Source organism: Globicephala melas, chromosome 19 (genome assembly GCF_963455315.2).
Source record: "Globicephala melas chromosome 19, mGloMel1.2, whole genome shotgun sequence".
In the NCBI taxonomy this organism is placed as follows: Eukaryota; Metazoa; Chordata; class Mammalia; order Artiodactyla; family Delphinidae; genus Globicephala; species Globicephala melas.
Window position 1 is genome coordinate 37,111,243 of NC_083332.1, and position 17,589 is coordinate 37,128,831.

At 35.6% G+C, this 17,589-nt stretch overlaps 1 long non-coding RNA gene across 1 annotated transcript in view; it reads left to right on the top strand.

Annotated features, from left to right (window-relative positions):
* Positions 1-3,639: 3,639 nt before the first annotated feature.
* LOC132594063 (uncharacterized) overlaps positions 3,640-17,589 on the top strand; it is a 310,572-nt gene continuing 296,622 nt past the window's right edge. The window contains exon 1 of the long non-coding RNA XR_009560177.1: positions 3,640-3,750. This is a non-coding gene — a long non-coding RNA (uncharacterized lncRNA). The remainder of the gene's footprint in view (positions 3,751-17,589) is intronic.

Below are 17,589 nucleotides of genomic sequence, written 5' to 3' on the forward strand. Positions count from 1 at the left end.
ATTTGTATACACATTACATTAGGTAAATAACTACTTATAGCTACTCCACTATGCTTTGTGCTAACTGTTTTTTAATAATCTATTATAAGCCTCCATTTTAATGAAGCAGCGTTTAGGGAATTTCAGTATTAAACATTTGATATTTTATTAATAATATATTTGAGTAGGTTAAGAATAAAGGCTAATCATAATTGTTCTTTTTTTAAAAAAATAATTTGCAGCAACTACAGATCCTCAAAGAAATATTTATAATTCTTAAGATCAAATACTGATTTTTGAGTTTCCTGTATTACTATTTATCCTGTGAAAATATGGACTTTGATTATTTTTTATGGTGTCCATTTCTAACATGGTGCTCTTCGTGAAAACTCATTTGCTTGGTCGTGATGCTGTCTCAGAATTGTAGTGCCTGAGGGAGCAAGGCATTTTATATGATTTTTATGATGCAACAGGCTTCCTTAAAAAAGAAGCATAGGGCACTATTTACAATAGCCAGGACATGGAAGCAGCCTAAGTGTCCATTGACAGATGAATATATAAAGAAGATGTGGCACATATATACAATGGAATATTACTCAGCCATAAAAAGAAATGAAATTGAGTTATTTGTAGTGAGGTAGATGGACCTAGAGTCTGATACAGAGTGAAGTAAGTCAGAAAGAGAAAAACAAATACCGTATGCTAACACATATATATGGAATCTAAAAAAAAAAACAATGTTTCTGAAGAACCTAGGGGCAGGACAGGAATAAAGACGCAGACATAGAGAATGGACTTGAGGACACGGGGAGGGGGAAGGGTATGCTGAGACAAAGTGAGAGAGTGGCATGGACATATATATACTACCAAATGTAAAACAGATAGCTAGTGGGAAGCAGCCACATAGCACAAGGAGATCAGCTCGGTGCTTTGTGACCACCTAGAGGGGTGGGACAGGGAAGGTGGGAGGGAGACACAAGAGGGAGGAGATATGGAGATATATGTATATGTATAGCTGATTCACTTTGTTATACAGCAGAAACTAACACAACACTGTAAAGCAATTATACTCCAATAAAGATGTTTTAAAAAAAGGAAGAAGAATATAATAAAATGTCTTGTGAATTAAAATAAATAATAAAATTTTTAAAAAGAAGCAGAGGAAGGCACATTTTAGAAAATCTAGGTTTTAGATCTGTTTCCACTTAACATCTATTTTTATTTGTTAATTCTTTTATTTATCTTTATTTATCTTCCCAACTGCTGTTTATAAAACCTGTACTATGTGTCAGAGACTGGACTGAATAAACATTGGAGACATAGTAGTGAGTAAGGGATTATGATAAAACTTATCCTATGTTCTGTTTTTATTCACTCTAATTATATTTTCAAGCACAAGGATGCTGTGCTCCATTTTACACATGTACATTTATGTTTTGACTTCAAAATAACACATCCCATAATTGTTGGGCTCTATCATTATAGTAATCAGAAGACCCCACAACTGACTGATAAGATAACCAAGAGATTTAGGATTAAGCCTTTATCAAACTCTTTGAAATTTATAATTCATAAAAATTAATTGTTTAGGAAGTGCAAGACATCTCACAATCTTTGAATTTCCTGAAGTATCACAATGTATATCCTTTACAATATATAGGAAGCTTGGAAAGTAAAGTATGTTCACTTTTATCCCCAGCCTTTTATCTTTTACTCAGGAATAAAACCCTCCATAAAATAAACCCCACAGTAAGTGCTGTGTCTACCACCATGTTTCATTAGACTGTGCAATAAGGTAAGCATCAAAATGTTGGAAAATAAACAAAGCTGACTTTTATTTCTGTTATCCTTCAATATGGATAAAATAAACATGTTTTCTGTGGAAAGAAAGCATTCTTTGTCAGAGTCAAATGAGATAATCCTTACCTAAAAATATCGTGGATTTTTCTTTGAGCTTCAAACAGTCTCTGAATGCACTAGGTAGTCAATAAGATTAATTTCATGAATTGTTCAAGCATAATGAGAAGCCAATATATTTGAAACCAGTTGTTAACTGGTAGCAAAGTTAAGCAACATTTAGCCTAATTAATTAACCAAGTAAACTATCCAGTTTTTCCCACATAGCTGTCTTCTCTTAAATATTTGTAACACATCACATCTTTTAAAAAAATACACAGCTATGTACCGTGAATTATAAATTAAATACTTTGCCTATGCTCTGTTCAACTTGACTGCCTTTATTCTGGTTTTATCCTTGTAAAATATGTAATATTTTTATGTACTGATTGTACTCCTCTATAGCCAATTGATTACTCAACAAATATATTCTAATGTCAGACACTGTTTGTAGAAACCTTATAGTGAAAACCATGTAGTTTAAATGGATGTTAACCTGATGTCTATATTTGAAAAAACTAATTTTCCACCATTACTGATTGCATATCAGTTCAGCATTGAGATTCTCTTCCTTTAATGATGTTTGTACTTAAAAGGCAGATTTAGTATCATTTCAGCTTTTCCCACTTTGGTGATGCGTTCTTCAGTTAAGCAGTTTCCTCATTTCATTTGTTACAAGGAACCAAGGATGCAAGTCTGCATTCCCCTGTACATGAAATGAGGGAAAACCATGCTGCGATAGTCACCTCAGCCATCACACATTCAGTTTAAACATACAGTAATAGACTCACACTCCAGGAAGGCTTGCTGTGTTTGTTTGCAAACTAGTATGCCATAGGTACAAGTCTGTGGTTTTATTGACGTATCCCTTTCCATTCCTGTGGTTTTTAATTGAAACCCCCACTGCTTTGCCCAGCTTCAGGAACGCAGAATATCGGAGTATTACATTTATTTTCCAACTCAGACAAGAGGAACACAGAGGCTCCAGTCTGTGTAGCAAACTCCTATACATTTTAGTGTTACCTTTGGTCTTTAATGAAACAATGAGCCTTTGCATATATAAATTGGGAATTAGTGGCTGAATGAAGTCTGAATTTAGGAGAAATTTGTTTCAACTTCTCAACGTATACAATTATTATTACCTGTAGAATTGGGACTGGATCTGTGTCCTCAACAGATTTTTAGAAACCTTTCCTATTTGTAACACTCTCTAGTAAATGCTGAGAGTCAAACATGAAGGAAACAATTTTTTCTCTTAACCTGAGTTGCTAACGCTGTGACAATTATTACCTGGCCTCAAGGAGCCATGTTACTTAAAACCATGTAATTTAAAGAGATATTAACCTAATGTCTATATTTGAAAAAAAACTAATATTTTACTAGATTGCAATGGAATTGGTGCTTATATTTCTCTCTTTTCCCTTCTGTCTCCTATGATCATGTTGTAGTAACACAGAGCTGAATGTTCAGTTGGTGTTGAATCTTATAACACATGACTGAGTGGTTCCTAAGGATTAACCTCGGTCAGACTTTTCTTTCCTTCTTCCTCTCCTCTGCTCGTCTGTAGATCCTAGTTTGACCAAGTTTTAAACCATTGTATAAGGGGAATCTTTTTTTTCAAACATTTTTATATAAATTAAAAAATTCTGAATATATTGAGCTATTTTTTTTCAGTACCTGCGAGGTAGAAAAAGTATCACCTTCCTCCTGTACTTCCTCTGTCTAGGTCCCAGAGTCACTTTCACATGGTCTGCAAAGAGGACAGAGTCAAGAACTGTTAGGTTTGCATTGCAATTTCACCAAGGATAGAAAGTGGACCATGAGACTGCCAAGGAAATCCAGCATTTTTCCCGATTTTCCTGGCCAGAAGTTAAGGTGAGTAAAGAAAATTATACTGTTACCCAATTTCCTACAAAGCCTAATTTAAGTTCTTATATAATATACATTATATGTTGATTTTCTGGAATATGTTGAAAAGTCACTTGTTTTCACAGATGAAAATAACAAGATAGGGTTTGTAAGTACTAAAATTTTTCTATTTTTATGAAAGAAATGGAAATGAAGAACTTTATTCTGTAATTATGGTGATTGATTAATAACAATAGGTTGAGATTCATAGTGTAACACAGATAAATCCCACCAATCCAATTAGTAAAATGAAGTATTTCTTTTCGACGAAGCATTAAAGATTTTAGGAAGTTTGTTTAAAATGCTTTGAAGGTATCATTCATTTAGTACAGCATTATATTCATTATTAGTAAAATACAAATGCTTAATAGAACTGCCCTCCCATTGTGTATGGTTGAAAATACATTGTGAGGCAGAGTCCTTCACTTAATCCTGTACTAATGCAAGATTTGTATAATGAGAATTGGTGAGATTTGAGGTGACTGCAGTGAATCTCTAGTTCTACTTCCACCCCATCTCTCTTTTTTTTAAAGTGATTGAGCAATATATGTATATCTGCAGAGATATTGACAAAATGAAGAATATCTAATGCCAGTGGAGCAATAGTAATAATACTAAAAAGTGGTGTAAATAATGAAAAATAAATATCTAAAGCAAAACATTACTGGGTTTCTAACAGATCTTTAAGATTTTTCTCCATTTTGATAACTTTTAGTTAGATAGTTTAAAAATCTATAGACATGGGAAGATTTCAGATTGATAAGTGATCTGCTCATCTGAAGAACAGTATCATAGATGAGATAACACAGGCTTGAAATTCTCATGGGCCAGTGTTCATAATCTGACCCTCTTACTTGGACATTTGATTTAATCATTCTGAGATGAATTACCACAAAAGAATATAAATTTTGCAGAATTTTTGTAAGTATTACAAATAATTGAGGTCTTAAGCCAGCCTTTTAAAAGATATTTTTCCAACGTGCATATCCTATTGTTGTATGGTACTTTTCTTAGTGTGTGCATTTTTATTGATCACTGATCATTGATGATATAGACCTTATGTTAAACTGATGTGGTATAAATTCTTAAATTTGAAATTAAGCTCCTATATACTAACAAGGCTATATTTATAAACTTTATTAGGATAGTGGTTATATTTTCTATTCAAATCAAACAAAAATACTACTTAATAGCAACTTAATAACTTGAACGATGATCTCATCATATTCCGTAAACATTGCTTTCTCTTTAGCTAATGTTATTAAACATGATGGTCTGCATTATATAGTATTTCTATTACTTTGTAAGGGGAGAGATAATGATAAAGACCATTATCACAATTACCACTGGAAAGGCTGATCTAAAAATAAGGAAAAAATATTCCCATTACTGAGAATGTAAAAGGGACATAAGAAAATTATAATAAGAGACAAAAATGAATAATTTGATACCAGCATAGTTTTAAATTTAGGAAATAAATGAATTCTTTGAAAACCATCACTTGATGCCAAAACTGACAAAAAAATTCAAAAAACATCTCAAGAATTGAATATGAAATTAAAAACTTTCCCACAAGGTAAGTACAAGTCCAGTTGGTAGTATAGCCACACAGAAAGAGAAAAACATTATAATGGAAAAACAAAGAGGACCTAAATTAAATGGAAGGTATACCATACTCATAGATCTGAAATTCAGGATTTTTAAGATATCAGTTTTCCCCAAATTGCTCTATAAATCAGTGCAATCTCAGTCAAAATTCCAGTAGGATTCTTTGTTATTGTTGAAATCAAATTTTCATATAAATTTTATTATCAGATTTTCAGAAGACCAAAATGGTAAAAAAAGAAACAAAAAACTATCATAGAAGAAGCTTGCAGATTTACACTACCACATATTAAGACTTACTGTAACGTTACAGTTATTAAGAAAGTGCAATATTGGTGAAAAGATAGATGAAGAGAATATTGAAGTATAATAAAGGGTCTGGAAATAGAGTCACATATGGTCATCTCATTTAGAATAAAGTTGCCTTTGCAGTCCAGAATGATATGATTATTTATAAATGGTACTTGGTTAATTAGAAAGCCATATAACATAATATTTGGTAGGTACTTGTTTTCCAAATTACCACAAATTTGTGGCTTAAAACAATATAAACTTATTATCTTATGGTTCTGGATATCAGAAGTCTGAAAAAAATGAGAAATTATCACCTAAAAAATCATATCTTTGAAATTAGAAGTTGGAATTCTTAGAAATAAAAGAATGAGGAGATTGGTTCAAGATGGAGGAGCAGAAGGACATGTGCTCACTCCCTCTTGCTAGAGCACCAGAATCACAACTAACTGCTGAACAATCATTGACAGGAAGACACTGAAACTCACCAAAAATATACCCTGCATCCAAAGACAAAAGAGAAGCTGCAGTGAGACAGTAGGAGGGGCGCAATCACAATAAAATCAAATCCCATAACCTCTAGGTGGGTGACTCACAAACTGGAGAACAATTATACCACAGACGTCCACCCACTGCAGTGAAGGTTCTGAGCCCCATGTCAGGCTTCCCAACCTGGGGGTCTGGAAGCAGGAGGAAGAATTCCTAGACAATCAGACTTTGAGGGCCAGTGGGATTTGATTGCAGGACTTTGACAGGACTGGGGGAAACAGAGACTCCACTCTTGGAGGGACACACAAAGTAGTGTGCGCAACGGGACCCAGGGGGAAGGAGCAGTGACCCCATAGGAGACTGAAGCACACCTACCTGCTAGTGTTGGAGGGTCTCCTGCAGAGGCAGGGTGTGGCTGTGGGTCACCACGGGGACAAGGACACTGGCAGCAGAAGTTCTGGGAAGTACTCCTTGGCATAACCACTTCCAGAGTCCGCCATTAGCCCCACCAAAGAGCCTGTAGCCTCCAGTGCTGGGTTGCCTCAGGCCAAACAACCAACAGAAAGGGAACTCAGCCCAACCCATCAGCAGACAAGTGGATTAAAGATTTACTGAGCTCTGCCCACCAGAGCAACACCCAGCTCTACCCACCACCAGTGCCCCCCATCAGGAAGCTTGCACAAGCCTCTTAGATAGCCTCATCCATCAGAGGGCAGACAGCAGAAGCAAGAAGAACTACAATTCTGCAGCCTGTGGAACAAAAACCACATTCACAGAAAGACAGGTAAAATGAAAAGGCAGAGGACGATGTACCAGATGAAGGAACAAGATAAAACCCCAGAAAAACAATTAAATGAAGTGGAGATAGGCAACCTTCCAGAAAAAGAACTCAGAGTAATGATAGTGAAGATGATCCAGGACCTCAAAAAAAGAATGGAGGCAAAGATTGAGAAGATGCAAGAGATGTTTAACAAAGACCTAGAAGAATTAAAGAACAAACAAACAGAGATGAACAATACAATAATTGAAATGAAAACTACACTAGAAGGAATCAATAGCAGAATAACTGAGGCAGAAGAATGGATAAGTGACCTGGAAAACAGAATGGCGGAATTCACTGCCGTGGAACAGATAAAGAAAACAGAAAGAAAAGAAATGAATACAGCCTCAGAGACCTCTGGGACAACATTAAATGCACCAACATTCGCATTATAGGGGTCCCAGAAGGAGAAGAGAGAGAGAAAGGACCCAAGAAAATATTTGAAGAGATTATAGTCGAAAACTTCCCTAACATGGGAAAGGAACTAGCCACCCAAGTTCAGGAAGAGCAGAGAGTCCCAGGCAGGATAAACCCAAGGAGAAACACACAGAGACACATAGTAATCAAACTGACAAAAATTAAAGACAAAAATTATTGAAAGCAGCAAGTGAAAAACAAAAAATAACATACAAGGGAACTCCCATAAGGTTAACAGCTGATTTCTCAGCAGAAACTCTACAAGCCAGAAGGGAGTGGCATGATATACTTAAAGTGATGAAAGGGAAGAACCTACAACCAAGATTACTCTACCTGGCAAGAATCTCATTCAGAATCTATGGAGAAATCAGAAGCTTTACAGATAAGCAAAAGCTAAGAGAATTCAGGACCACCAAACCAGCTCTACAACAAATGCTAAAGGAACTTCTCTAAGTGGGAAACACAAGAGAAGAAAAGGACCTACAAAAACAAACCCAAACAAGAAAAGGGTAATAGGAACATACATATCAATAATTACCTTAAATGTGAATAGATTAAATGCTCCAAAAAAAAAGACACAGGCTCTCTGAATGGATATGAAAACAAGACCCATATATATGCTGTGTACAAGAGACCCACTTCAGACCTAGGGACACATAAAGACTGAAAGTGAGGGGATGGAAAAAAGATATTCCATGCAAATGGAAATCAAAAGAAAGCCAGAGTAGCAATACTCATATCAGATAAAATAGACTTTAAAATAAAGAATGTTACAAGAAACAAGGAAGGATACTGCATAATGATCAAGGGATCAATCCTAGTTGAAGATATAACAATTAAAAATATATATGCACCTAACATAGGAGCATCTCAAAACATAAGGCAACTGCTAACAGCTCTAAAAGAGGAAATTGACAGTAACACAGTAATAGTGGGAGACTTTAACACCTCACTTACACCAATGGACAGATCATCCAGACAGAAAATTAATAAGGAAATGCAAGCTTTAAATGACATAAGGCCAGATAGATTTAATTGATATTTATAGGACATTCCATCCGAAAACAGCAGATTACACTTTCTTCTCAAGTGCGCATGGAACATTCTCTAGGATAGATCACACTTTAGGTCACAAATCAAGCCTTGGTAAATTTAAGAAAATTGAAATCATATCAAGCATCTTTTCCGACCACAATGCTATGAGATTAGAAATGAATTACAGGGAAAAAATGTAAAAACTACAAACACATTGGAGGCTAAACAGTATGTTACTAAATAGCCAAGAGATCACTGAAGAAATCAAAGAGGAAATAAAAAAATACCTAGAGACAAATGACAATGAAAACACGACGATCAAAAACCTATGGGAGGGCTTCCCTGGTGGTGCAGTGGTTGAGAATCCGCCTGCCGACGCAGGGAACATGGGTTCATGCCCTGGTCCAGGAGGATCCCACATGCTGCGGAGCAGCTGCGCCTGTGAGCCATGGCTGCCGGGTCTGCACGTCTGGAGCCTGTGCTCTGCGACGGGAGAGGCCACAACAGTGAGAGGCCCACATACCGCAAAAAAACAAACAAACAAACAAAACAAAACAAAACAACAACAACAAAAAACTATGAGATGCAGCAAAAGCAGTTTTAGCTATACAAGCCTATGTCAAGAAACAAGAAAAATCTCAAATAAACAATCTAACTTTACACCTAAAGGAATTAGAGAGAGAAGAACAAACAAAACCCAAGGTTAGAAAGAAATCGTAAAGGTCAGAGCAGAAATAAATGCAATAGAAACAAAGAAAACAGTAGCAAAGATCAATAAAACTAAAAGCTGGTTCTTTGAGAAGATAAACAAAGTTGATAAATCTTTAGCCAGGCTCATCAAGAAAAAGAGGGAGAGGACACAAATCAGTAAAATTAAAAATGAAAAAGGAGACATTACAATGGACACTGCAGAAATACAAAGCATCATAAGAGACTACTACAAGCAACTCTATGCCAGTAAAATGGACAACCTGAAAGAAATGGACAAATTCTTAGAAATGTATAACCTTCTAAGACTGAACCAGGAAGAAAACATGAACAGGCCAATCACAAGTAATGAAATTGAAATTGTGATTAAAAATCTTCCAACAAACAGAAGTCCAGGACCAGATGGCTTCACAGGTGAATTCTATCAAACATTTAGAGAACAGTTAACACCCATCCTTCTCAACAATTGCAGAGGAAAGAACATTCCCAAACTCATTCTAGGAGGCCACCATCACCCTGATGCCAAAATCAGACAGAGATACTACAAAAAAAGAAAATTACAGACCAATATCACTGATGAATATAGATGCAAAAATCCTCAGCAAAATACTAGCAAGCAGATTCCAACAAAACTAAACAAGTGGGACCTAATGAAACTCAAAAGCTTTTGCACAGCAAAGGAAACTATAAACAGGACGAAAAGACAACCTTCAGAATGGGAGAAAATATTTGCAAACATATCAGCAGACAAAGGATTAATCTCCAAAATATATAAGCAGCTCATGCAGCTCAATATTAAAAAAACAAACAACCCAATCAAAAAATGGTCAGAAGACCTAAATAGACATATCTCCAAAGAAGACACACAGATGGCCAAGAGGCACATAAAAAGCTGTTCATCATCACTAATTATTAGAGAAATGCAAATCAAAACTACAATGAGGTATCACTTCACACTGGGTAGAATGGGCATCATCAGAAAATCTACAAACAACAAATGCTGGAGAGGATGTGGAGAAAAGGGAACCCTCTTGCACTGTGGTGGGAATGTAAATTGATACAGCCACTATGGAGAACAGTATGGAGGTTCCTTAGAAAACTAAAAATAGAATTACCGTATGACCCCACAATCCCACTACTGGGCATATACCCACAGGAAACCATAATTGAAAAAGACACATGCACCCCAATGTTCATTGCAGCACTATTTACAATAGCCAGATCATGGAAGCAACCTAAATGCCCATCAACAGATGAATGGATAAAGAAGATGTGGTACATATATACAATGGAATATTACTCCGCAATAAAAAGGAACGAAATTGGGTCATTTGTAGAGACGTGAATGGACCTAGAGACTGTCATACAGAGTGAAGTAAGTCAGAAAGAGAAAAACAGATATCGTATATTAACGCATGTATGTGGAATCTAGAAAAATGGTGCAGATGAACCAGTTTGCAAGGCAGAAATAGACATAGAAGTAGAGAACAAACGTATGGATACCAAATGGGGGAAAGTGGAGGAGTGGTGGTGGTATTGGGAAGAATTGGGAGATTGGGATAGACGTATATACACTAATATATATAAAATAGATAACTAATAAGAACATGGTGTGTAAAAAAAATTATATTAAAAATAAAAAACAAGATCTAGCCACAAGTCTCATAACTACTCTAAGTCTAAAGCAGCAAGAGAGTAAATGATGTTGGGAGATATCTACAACTACCATAGTATGGAATGGAAATATCTGTGGTTTCTATACTCAGTATTATGTAATAACCTGTAAGGGGAAATAATCTGAAAAAGAATATATATATGTATAACGGAGTCACTGTACTGTACACCTGAAACCTACATGATACTGTCAATCAACTATACTTCAATAAAATTTTTTTTAAAAAAGAAAAAAAATAGATTGTGATTTGTTGCCTGATATTTCTTTGGTTCCTGCTTGTGGAGTGAGTGCAGAGGAGATGTTTATCTCCTCAGTATTTCCAGCTTTGCTTAGAAAGAGAACATGTAGGATTTTCTTATGCATAAATGTGGTTTCATATGGATGAAAACTAAATGGAGGATTTTTACATGGAGCTGAAAATTTCAGATTCCTTCAGTGCAGAGATTCAAGTATAAAATAATACTTGTATGATAGAAAAAACATAGAGGGAATTGCAACATTCTTGTTACTTATTAATTAGGATAGTTAACCATTTAGAACCATTACCAAGTTGCAAGATATAAATTCATGTTGTATGCATCAGAATATAATAGGTGACTCTGAAGGTTTTAGAATATTTTGTGAATGAATCCATGAACTAGAAATTAGAGAATGCTGTGTCTTTTTGTAATTTGAATTAGTCTCCTTATAGACTTTCTATAGACTATATCTCATATAGAATATAAGAAAATGACTGAGATACTTAATATAGTAAATATAGTACATATATTAATTCTATTATGAAATCTCATTGAATAGCTGCAGCAATAAAGCAGTAAATCAAAGCCATCATATTGAAATCATGCATAAGCTACTTTTTTCTCCAATAGAGAAAAGTGTTTGCTGTTAGTACAGCATATTTAGAATTATAAACTTGGAACTTTGGAAGCCTACACTCCTGGGACTTTCTGAGAAATGAGTGATCATAAATCTAAAAAATGCATGAAAAGATTTACTGATCTCATCATCTGGCATTTATCTCTTTTTTATAAACAAGGGAAACATCCCTCCAGGTATGTGGAGACCTAAGGAGTATGGTCATAATACAACAAAGGCCTTGAAATAGGCAGAATGAGATGTCTACTTCTAACTACTGAAGACATCTCATGGTGAAGCAGGCAGGCTCTGGGGAAAGGTGGCTTATTTTGTAGGATACCTCAGCTGGTAATAAAATGCTTTCTAGATGTGAATACACAACAACTAATGGTGAGCATAAGATCCATTAAAAATTAGACTCACCCTTAATATCTGCCTACTGAATACATTGAAATATGTAATATTATATTGAGTAGCCCTTGCATGAAAGACATGAAAAAGACAACTGCATGTTCATCGGAGTATGTGAAATCTATGTTTATATATATATATAGACATATATATGTGCACACACACATTATGTATATGTCTGTGTATGTGTGTATATATATGTGTGTATATGTATACATGTATATACATCTTGGTGTGAGTGCAAAGTTTTGATGTGAGTGCAAGGAAGAATATCTGAAAATTAGTTATATTTTGCATTTTTGGCTCACTTTGCTTTGTGTTTGGAGTGAAAACTGAAAAAAAAAAATAAAAAGGTGTTAGCATTTAGCATGTTGTGCTGGGTACCCCTTTCTATGCTAGCTGTTATTTTTACCCAGTATTGGTAACATCATGCTACCTGTGGTTCAATTTATAAGAATTCTCTGAGTTGGAGTATGGATACAATGCCTCAGATATTAATAAAAATATTAATTTGCTTCTACATTTCTTATTCTTTGTTATATAGGAAGAAAGAAAACATGGTGTTTAAGAATCTAGGCTTTGAAGTTAGCATTTGGGGGTTGAAATCTGGCTCTACTAATTATGCAGGTGAGCTACTTAACCTAATGTGGAAGATTAAAGATGGCTGCAAGTTCTCTCCCCCTCCCCTTGAACCTGAGGAGTAACTCCTTTGACCAATAGAGCACAGCAGGAGTGACTCAGTGCCACTTTCTAGATCCAGGCCTTAAGGATCTGGCAGCTTATACTTCCTTTCCCTGGAGTCCTCTCTCTGTGAGCTCTGAGTTACCATTAAGATGTCAGACTATTATATGAGCCCACCACACTGGAAAGGTCAGGTGAGGGTGCTCTGGTTGATAATTCCAAATGAGCCCAGCCTTCTAGCCACTCTTCCCACTGTGCGAGATGAGCGAGTGAAACCACTGTGGACCCTCTAGACCAGCCCGTATTTCAACTGAATACAGCCAGTGACTTCTATCAACGTTATGAGAAACAAGAGAATTATTTGATCTAGACTTTCCTCAATTCTTAACTCAAAAAATCCTGAGATATAATAAACTAGCTGTTATTACAAGCAAGGAATTTTGGGGGGCGTTATAGTAGTGTCTATATTGTTGAGTTTTTTTTGAGACACAAATGTGGTCATATGTGTAAAGCACTTAAAAATGTCTGATATGTAATAAGCCCTCAACTATTCGCTATCTTAATATGTAATATTTTTCTATACATCTCATTCAGAGACTGAGTGAGGAAGGAATGGGTGTGATCTAATACACTTAGAAATTCCTGGATATTCTACTAATCCTAATGCCACGTTTTAGTGTCCTGATCTCAGTCCTATGTCAGACTGCATTGATTTCCCCCAAACAGACTTAATGTAGTTTGGATTGCCTCAGAAACAGAGGCTGAGTTAAAATATAAATGCATAGAATTTATCTGAGAAGTGAAATAAACACCGGTAAGGGAATTGGGAAATGAAGGAGAGAAGGAGAGGCAATAAAGGGTCCATTATCAAGCCACTTTGCACAGGTAACTAGAACTTCATTCCAATAGGAAACTCTGGGTCTCGGTGTGAAACATATGCTTCCAAATGATCTCACTCAAGGGGTAAGCAAGGTAGCCGGGTCATTAATATACCAACTCTAATAATTGATTGAGGGCTGCTGGGATGGGGAGGATTAAATCCCAAACCTTGTCACTTGATCTGCCAGGTAGGCAGCAAAGTGGTCTCTGTTGGAAAAAAAGAGAAATCTCAGGAAATGAAATGCTGGTGCTGTCGGTTCGTTGGTAGTCTCTGAGGGGTAAGAACGAGGAGTTACGTGGGGGCACAACAGCATCTGCTACAGTCAGTGAGACGAGAGCTGCCTGGCTATTCACGTCACTCCCTCTGTGAGATTTCCCATTCAGTGTAGGACAGATCATTTCTATTCATTTAGGTATTGGAATGTCTATTCGTTAAAATTGTTCAAGACAAGGATCTTACTCTGGAAAATTAAATCTCTGTCTCCCATATTTTTAGTGATATCTAATGAGACTTGTAATTATTCTGAGCTTCAGTTCTTTGAGAGGGTTACAAGTCCCGAGATTTTGTTAACAAATCCCAAAGTGCTGGCACTTCAGAGAATCCCCAAAGCTTGGAGAAACCACTCAGAGTGCTGATGGCCCTGCCATCCTCTGACATCCAAAGTAATTTACTTTTAAAGGTGGCATTGTATGAAATCATTGATTTAACTGTCCACTGCAAAGGGACTTGTCTTTTTTCTTTGGAAGTGTTTCCTTTAAAAGGAGTTGGCTTCCTCAGTGATAAGCAGGAAATCTCTCACATGTCAGAACCTGGGTTATTAAATGACACTTGAACAATTTTAGTCTCCTCTTTGTAAAAAAGGTGGGGGGAGAGGCAAAAGTATCGCATACATTTACATTTTAAATTGTGTAATCATGTTATTATCTGAAACTAATACCATGCAGTTAAATTTTAGATAAAGTGTCCTGTAATGCATACAAAATGTTCATTTGTTGAAGGCCATTAAGTTAATTTCCTGGCAATAAGATTAAATGCAAGGCATTTACATAATCATTAGTTGTGAGGTGTAGAAAAGATAATTAAATATTCCACCACATTAATTTATATTTAATTAACTGTGTTTTAGCGATCCTTCTGTCTGAATATTAATATTGTGTAAATAAACAATTAGAATGCATACTGATTTTATTAAAGCTTTATTCTTAAAATTAAGTAAAAGATGCTGTTATTAATTTAATTATATCTAATTTTAAATCCTAATCATGTTAATAAAGTTTGAAAAGGTTATCATTGGCCTCAGTGATGACAGCTTCACATTTTATATTTCCAACTGCAATGTACCTTATAGATTTAAAAATATATTTATTTAGGTTATGCCAATAGTTATTTGCTTTCATGATACTCTACGCTATGGTTCTTTTAAATCAGAAGTGACACTGTACTTTAAAAATGAAACTTAATTATTATTTTACAGTAAACCTCATTTAGCCATGGCCATATTCACTTGCAACATGTGATATTTCTTGAAAACAACTGTATTATATAAAAGGAAGCAACAATTAAGCAATCCCAAATAAGATCAAATTGGTAGAAGCTAACGCTAAGGTTTATAGCCAATGAAGAGTCTACTAGGAGATAAAATTTCTGAGGCTTTTAGAGATTTTTTTTTTCCCCTATAGTATTAGGGAAGTTCTTGAAAGATAATCAGACAGTGGTAGGAGTGAGAACCTAAGTGTTTTCTAGTCTAGGATGCCAGACATTTGTGGAGAGCATTAATTGTAGCAAAGTGAAATCCTGACAATATGTGCACTGTTGTCATTAAGAGTTCTTGCTTTTATTTGCCTGGACAATTTGGAAGCCAGTAAATAAATAGTCTAGGTTTTCTTTAAGCATCCTCAATGAGACAAGCAACAAAATACAATGTGGAAAAAAAAAGATTTTTTTTTTTTCCGAATCATGAGAATGTGTTCTTAACTAAAATAAAAAGTTACATTAAAATATCACTAAGCAACAGTCACATTATCCTATCAGGAGAAGTTATTGAATATTTCCTATTAGATTGTAATATCCCAAGCAAAAATGTTTGTGTTTTCAATATGAAATATTTATCTGGGCAAACAACTAAATACCAATGTTAACTGTCTAAATGAAGTTTTCAGGGAGAGGGATGCATTTCAATAGTGCATATTTCCTAACGGAAACATTCGTTTCTAGAATTATAGAAGCAGGAGTAATAAGGTTGCTTTTTTTTCTCTTCAAAGCTGTTGGGACTTTTATATTTGACATGGTTAGTGTTCCCCTGGGCTGACCAAAATATATTCTCTCCTGGTTTGTGACAATAACTGTTCTAACGGTTGGAAATCATTCTGCTTCTGTGGTAAACTCATGCTTCCGTACTTTTCAACCCAAAGTAGTCAAACATCATGTACAGGGGATGCTACAGTGCTCACTTTCACAGGCTAAATTCTGAAACACCTAATACAGCCCACATCTCATAAATCCCAATGGTGATTTTCCAGCCACTATTTTTAAATTTTGTTTTTGCTCCCTCCTCCAACCCTGTTCATGTTAGAATCACATTGCTGTCCTCCCTTATGTAGCTTTAGTATTGTTAGAGGTGTTTGGATAGCTAGCTTATCCAGGTAAACATGACGTTTGCTCATTCATTCAACAAATATTTTTGAATACCAACTTTTCTAGTTTCAGACACTACCAAGATAAATAAGACAGGATTGTGTGTGTGTGTGTGTGTGTGTGTGTGTGTGTGTGTGTGTGTGTGTGTGGTACGTGGGCCTCTCACTGTTGTGGCCTCTCCCGTTGCGGAGCACAGACTCCGGACGCACAGGCTCAGCGACCATGGCTCACGGGCCCAGCCGCTCCGTGGCATGTGGGATATTCCCAGACCGGGGCACGAACCCGTGTTCCCTGCATCGGCAGGCGGACTCTCAACCACTGCGCCACCAGGGAAGCCCAATAAATAAGACAGGATTCTTAACTTTAGCAACCATATGTTGATTCTGGTGTAGGAGATATATAATAAGGGGTATACAAATAAATACATATTTATGGACTCGTCTTCTCAGTTACTAAGAAGAGTCCCCAGCCTTGAGGGCTGGATGAAAATGTTTAGGCTGATAATATGTTGAGCAGAAATTTCTGAGGATACATTTCTCTTTGTAAGAGTCAGTTTGCTTTTTCTAAGCCTCCACTTCATTGAAGGATAAAACATATACTGCTAAAGCAAAACTGTGAACCAGAAATTATAGGAAATGGCATTTGATCCTGAGTCTCGGAACATTTTATCATTAAGTTTAGTGAATCATTGTCCACAGCTCTTGGGGCAGGTGTTCCCATATTTTCTTGGCAATGCTCTGAATCCCCTCATGGGATGCACAAATCATGAAATATAAATAATTCAAAAACAAGTCTCAGTAAACACTTCCCCTTTCTTCTGTTTGGAATGTTAATTTCTTTTTTGAAGTTTTTTCTGTTTGATAGCAGGATGCAGTTTTGCTTGTTTCATTGCCGAAGACAGACTGGGAGAACTCAGTGAATGCCATATATACTACAAAGGTTGGAATTTCCAAATTAAAAAATACCCCGCAAAACTGTATCCAGTGTAGACAAGTTCTTCAACCTTTTTTATCTTTTAAAAATTACATTTTTTGATAAGATCTAAATTCAGCTTCTTTGCAAATAAAATTATATTTCTTCTAGGAAAATCATATCTCAAAACTCTCAGATAGGTAATTACCATAATTGTATTATACCTCTTTTATTACATAGTCTTATACATTTACATTATTAATCTATATATACATGTTTGTTGTATTTTTATTTTATTTTTCTATTCATAAAATGTTTTAAATTAAAAAGTGGAGGAGTTCTGTAAACATTAAAAGCCAGAGAGAAAACAAAAAAAATCTCAAACTGCAAATT